Genomic DNA, 6168 nt, shown 5'->3' with positions numbered 1-6168 from the left:
AGATTGGATCCATTTACCCAGCAGGGATGAATGAAAATATAAATTATGGAGTATTTTTGAACTAACTACTACGATTAACCTTGACATCCGGTATTCACTCGCCCCCCCCTTTTTTTTCCCTCCCCCCCTTCCCCCCTCTCCCCTCTCCCCCCCCCTTCCCCTCCCTCTTCCCCCCCCCCTTCTATTAATCCTAATTTACAATATTAATCATACATATACATTTACCTTACAATACTTACAACTGTTATCATTAATACACATCCTAATTAGCACCACAACCACCTTTCAACACTACAGATAGGATTTAATCCTATATACATACACATCAATAACAATATCACATTTGCAATATCCACATAATTTTTCACATCTTAAACACATGTAAGGTTAATGGGCTCATATTTTAAATTTCACAAACTTCCCATTTTGAGTTAACACCATGCCCTCCTAATGTTTTAGCACACACAACACATATACAACCCCATTCACCCCTTCTACAGTACTAATCTTTAATTTAGCTCCACAACCAACTAAGCACCCCATCATATAACCAGACTCCATTTCCTCTAGTTCACATAAATATATTTTACCACAATTTTTCTCTTCACATTTACTTTTTACTCCCTTTCTTCTCCCCCTTTTCCATCTTCTCATTATATCCTACATAATTCTTCACATCATGTAACTCACACAATACTTTCTCACCTCTCCTCACTGTTCACACAACCCACCTCACATTTATATTGCACAAACATACACACACTATAATAAATAGACCCCCCTTTTTCATCAACATTACATATCTGTAAATTATTATAATTATTATGACAATCATATAATTATCATTATACAATTTAAGAAATTCAGTCCTCCCCATCCTTAACATACCTCATAATAACAATTGCTGTTATAACTATTTAATCATCTTAACATTACCTAATGAAATCCCTCCTCCTTCCTTTTTTATCAATCTGCCCATTAATAATAAAACTGAAATATCTCTTTCCCTTCCATGCCATTACAAGAACACCAGTAACTTAGTACTAATTATCACACATAGCCGTTCATGTACAGTGATAGGCTGGCCAGGTGTCTATCATTTGGAATATCCAATCAATCACCAGCTTTGCTCTTTTTAAACTGGAACCAGCAGCAATCACTCTATACCCTGTGATCAAGCTCATTATGCGAAACGTACGTCAGGAAGAAACTCCGATCACGTGATGTACACACGTGATCATACTAGCCGGAAACCTTAGGAGGCATCGGCCGCATCAGCTACGCTTTACCAACCGCGGGCACCACGACTCCATGCTGCCGCAACTCTCGGAGCTCTGGCACGGCGGGGAGCGGGACTTCTCAAGACGTTCAATCTGGAAGTGGTATCGTATATATACCCCGCATTACCCCTTAGCAACTTATCAACTTGCCCACAATCAATCTCGGGCTGCCTGCACCTGTCAGACAACAAAGCGCAGTATCATTCTTTATTCTGATACAGACCAGTGCACGCACAACAAAGTTGTACCCAGTTAAACAACCGCTAAACAAACAAACAACACTGATTTACAAGTACCTACTATAGAACTGTGTGATGTCCTAGCAACATTGTATTTACTGAGGAGGATTAATTGTAACACATCAACAGCAATTGTTGCCTTCCAAAGAGGTTCAGGAGTAATCCTTGAATCATTTCTCTCACAGCAGAAGGTCATATCTTGATTCAGTTTAAACATCTAAGAGGAGCACAGTGCTGGATCAAACCCACGATGCTATTATCATAAAAAGCATGCTTAATATAGCACCGAGCACAAATCCTCCTCTTTATCCTGTTTTTTTGTATACCAGTGTATTGTCAGCAAATATATATCTGGGTGCAAACAATACGTCTCGGCACTTTTTACCTCAGTGCCCAGGTATAAATTAACTTAATATTATGGTAGCACACACACCACTGTGTGCAGCTTGTGTGGAGTAATTATACTCATCACTTATATATTGCGTTTTTCTGATGCGGCTATTTTGATGTCTCCCAATTTCTTTTCTTGAGTAGAAAGTAATTCCTGATTGTGGATACGGCGTGGGTATGAAAAACTCTCCCGCCCAGTAATTTTTACTCATTTACGTACCTGTATTGTTGTGCCTGACATGTCAATTTGTGACCAGATCAGGTGCCTGTCTTTATTTTCTCACATGCTGTCGGGCATTGGTGCCACATATGTGCATATGGACATACTGTGATTATATTATAAAGATTATCTACATACCTGTATTGTTGTGCCTGACATGTCAATTTGTGACCAGATCAGGTGCCTGTCTTTATTATTTTTTCACATGCTGTCGGGCATTGGTGCCATATATATGCATATGGACACACTGTGATTATATTATAAAGATTGGGGTGACGAAAAAAGGAGAGCTCAATAATTGCGGTCATACCTCACTGGGGATGCCCAATCTCTTCTGACCTTGGAAGCTAAGCAGTGAAAGGCCGGGTCAGTAACAGGATGGGAGACCACCTATGAACACCCTGGCACTGCAATAAATTGGCTCCCAGATAAATTGTCACCTATATCATAATTACAAGATACTGATCAATCAACATAGTAAAAAACAATTCCTAAATGAGGGTGCTGTGTGGTCTAGAATAATTTCTCTGCACAGTGATTTTTTCTACTCATCTGTGTACCTCTGTTGTGTGCCTGACATATCACTTAGTGATCAAGTCAGGTCATTTGCATTCATTTCTCATAGGTTGTATGGCATTTGTGCCTTGTGCCTCATATTTCTAAAATAATTTACCAATGTGGACATACAGTAATTTTATTACTAACACATAGGTGACTAAAAAAGGCGAGTTCAATATTTGCGGTCATACCTCACTGGAGATGCCCAATCTCTTCTGACCTTGGAAGCTAAGCAGTGAAAGGCCGGGTCAGTAACAGGATGGGAGATCACCTTTAAACACCCTGGTACTGCAATTAAATTGACTCCCGAATAGATTGTCACCTAGACCAATGGCACAAGGTAAACTTTTTTACATGACCAATGATTTAATTCTCTGCGACCCAAATGATCCATAATGGATATATGCAGAACAAATGATGGTCACACTCTACATGAGGAATAATATGTAATGTTATATTATTTTTGGTACCACAGTTATCAATTTCCGGCAATTAGTAAATTGTGATATTGTGATCACTTATGATCAATATCTTATGTTCATATGTTCGCGAGGCTAATTCACTCTTATATTTGTACTCCTTAAATTCAACTTGAAAATACTATCTAATAAAATCGATTTTACCAGTGATGTTATAATCTTAAACCTCTGAATTAGAGTGCTCCCAAAAAAGAGTCTACTTTCCAAACACCTCTCTGTTTGGTTATTTTTCTGTTAACCATTTTTTTGACTCAAGGGAGCACCACTGAAACAACAAGAATATGTACAGGGACTATAATTTTTCCAATTACATATGTTTGCTGTATTGAGAAGCAATTCAGGAATAATTCAGTTTTTCAGAGGTCATTATCTGTTCAAATATTGTACTTGTGCGGTTCCCAATACCCTTTTCTTTCAAAACGTCACATAGGCTGGCTGCTCAGCCCTCAAAGGGATACCTGCACAGTTATATAACCAAGGCACAGGTTTTTCCTTCTCTTAGGAAACCCTGTCCCGTACCACACAACTTGTCTTTAGGAGTTCCCAACCATATTAGACTATGAGTTTCAGCTTAAAACAAGAGCTTAGTTCAAGACGCAAAAACAAGGATAATCTAGATGATATCTTTCCAAGTGATCTGGTAGGTACTGAACCCCATATCAGCTGGGAAGAGGACTTGCAAAAATTAAACTTTATATTACGCAAACAAATCAGAACGAATTGGGATCTGACCACATTAGAAAATTATATTAAAAACAAAATATCTCCACGCGGTCTCCGCCCAAGGGTATTTCCAACATTTGATCTGGCTAGTTAGAGTCTCAAAAAGGAATGGGAACACACTCTTTTGAAATGTTCCAATGAATTAATGAATGTTCTTATCAAACACAATAATTTAGTACTGGAAGAGTGTGAACGGAACTTGGAAGAGTTAGGTAAGAAATTAGAAGTTTGGGAGAAGGACTCTCAATTTCAAAGATGCTTTGAGAAAAATAAATTGGAACTTCAAGCTTACGAACAGACAATTATAGATAGAAAGAAGACCAAGTACGCAAGGGACAAAAGAGACTTCGTGTCTGGCAAAATTTTCAAATGGCAGAAATCATCTTGGAAAAAAGACCCTCCTAGGTACACGGGCCAATATTCATCATCAGAGTCCGAAGCATCCGGAGCGGAAGACACCCCGGACTATACGACAGAGAGATACTCTAACGCTAGGAGCGACATACCTAACAATCCTCAAAATCCCAATTCCTCTTCTTTTTTAGGCGATCCTCGAGGAGGAGGGGGAAGACAAAGAGGGGGAAGACGAGGCGGGGGAACAAGAGGAAGAAGGGGACCTCAACAATGGAATTCCTCACCCCCGACGACCCGCAACACATACCGGAGGCAACACCAACAGGACCGGTGGTAACCCAAACCCATAATGATGATGATTCAAAACTGAAAATTATCAATCTATCAGATCACGTACTTACACCAATACAAGAGTTTATTCTCAACAAAGGTTTGACCTTTTCTCCCACAGAACATTTTGACAGATTTCAAGGTGAAAAAGATCTCAAATTATTTGGTAGAAAGTTGCTTCTGACCAAATTATATGCAGACAAAGAAGACATTTCCCAATTGACACAATCAGAAGTGAAAGCAAACGATGCACCAATATCCGGCGTATCCTTAACACCATTACCGGATTTATCTCAGTTAGAACAAGAAGCCCTCACTGCACTACAAGAACTACAACAAGAACAAGGCTCTCATATCGAGGACGAATCCATCACCAGACCAGTTTGCAAAAAGAAATCCACATATTTTCCCCAAGAACAAATTTGTCCAGAAGTACAGGTCTTCATGAAATTGGTGGCTAAAGAATTTGACCATATCCATACAAATAAAAATAAATTTCTGGGGCACTCCAATCTCACACGACAAGAAAGAACAGCCATAAGAGAAATACAGATGTGGCAAGATGTTGTTATTAAGCCCTCGGACAAAGGGGGAAACATTGTCATCTGGCCCAAAACGGACTATGTCAAGGAAGCACGGCGACAACTGGATACCACCAACTGTTATAAACGCATATTACTCAATCCACTTCAGAATTACAAAACAGTTTACGATAATATCATCAATCAAGCACAAGCACAAGGTACCATTACCAAACAGGAATATGAGTACTTACTCACACAGAACCCCAGAATTCCTACATTTTACATGTTGCCAAAAATACATAAAAATATCCACAATCCACCCGGAAGACCCATCGTGTCCGGTATAGGAGGACTAACAGAAAAGGCCAGTATTTTTTTGGATCTGCATCTCAGACAATTTGTCTTAGACCTTCCCTCGTATGTCAAGGACACAACTGATATACTAAGGAAAATACACGATCTTAAGCTAGAGGACAATCAATATTTGGTGTCACTGGATGTTGAGGCACTATATACCTCCATAGGTCATGCAGAGGGGATTAGAGCAGTAGAATATTTTCTACAGAACGAAGGAAGAAATTACTTCCATCTATTCCTAACCAAATTACTCCATTTCATGTTACACTATAATTTTTTCACATTTAATGACCAACTCTATCTCCAAACAAGGGGCACGGCAATGGGGGCAGCTTGCGCGCCAACATATGCCAACATATTTCTGGGATGGTGGGAGAAGGAATTTGTCTTTAAAGATAGTAACGACATCTTCACAGCCCACGTCATTATGTGGAATCGATATATAGACGATATCCTCATGATTTGGGAAGGTGAACTGAGTCTACTGCATCAATTTATCGAACACCTCAATAAAAATGATCTTAACATCCGTTTGACACACAGTATAAGTCAATCAGAATTACCATTTCTGGACCTGAAGATTTACAAAAACCCAGAAGGGATGATCGCCACAAATTTATACCGGAAAAGCACAGCAACAAACACACTCTTACACCAAACCAGCTCTCATTTTCCCCCAACCATAGAAAATATACCCAAGGGGGAATTCCTCCG

General features: G+C 39.3%; 2 pseudogenes; both read left to right on the top strand.

The window, feature by feature from the left end:
* Positions 1-2425: 2425 nt before the first annotated feature.
* Positions 2426-2545, top strand: LOC134946325 (5S ribosomal RNA; annotated as a pseudogene).
* Positions 2546-2864: 319 nt separating this feature from the next.
* On the top strand, positions 2865-2984 carry LOC134946235 (5S ribosomal RNA; annotated as a pseudogene).
* Positions 2985-6168: the final 3184 nt, after the last annotated feature.

The sequence above is a fragment of the Pseudophryne corroboree genome, chromosome 7 (genome assembly GCF_028390025.1).
Source record: "Pseudophryne corroboree isolate aPseCor3 chromosome 7, aPseCor3.hap2, whole genome shotgun sequence".
NCBI lineage: Eukaryota > Metazoa > Chordata > Amphibia > Anura > Myobatrachidae > Pseudophryne > Pseudophryne corroboree.
This window is presented reverse-complemented; position numbering and strand designations above follow the sequence as displayed.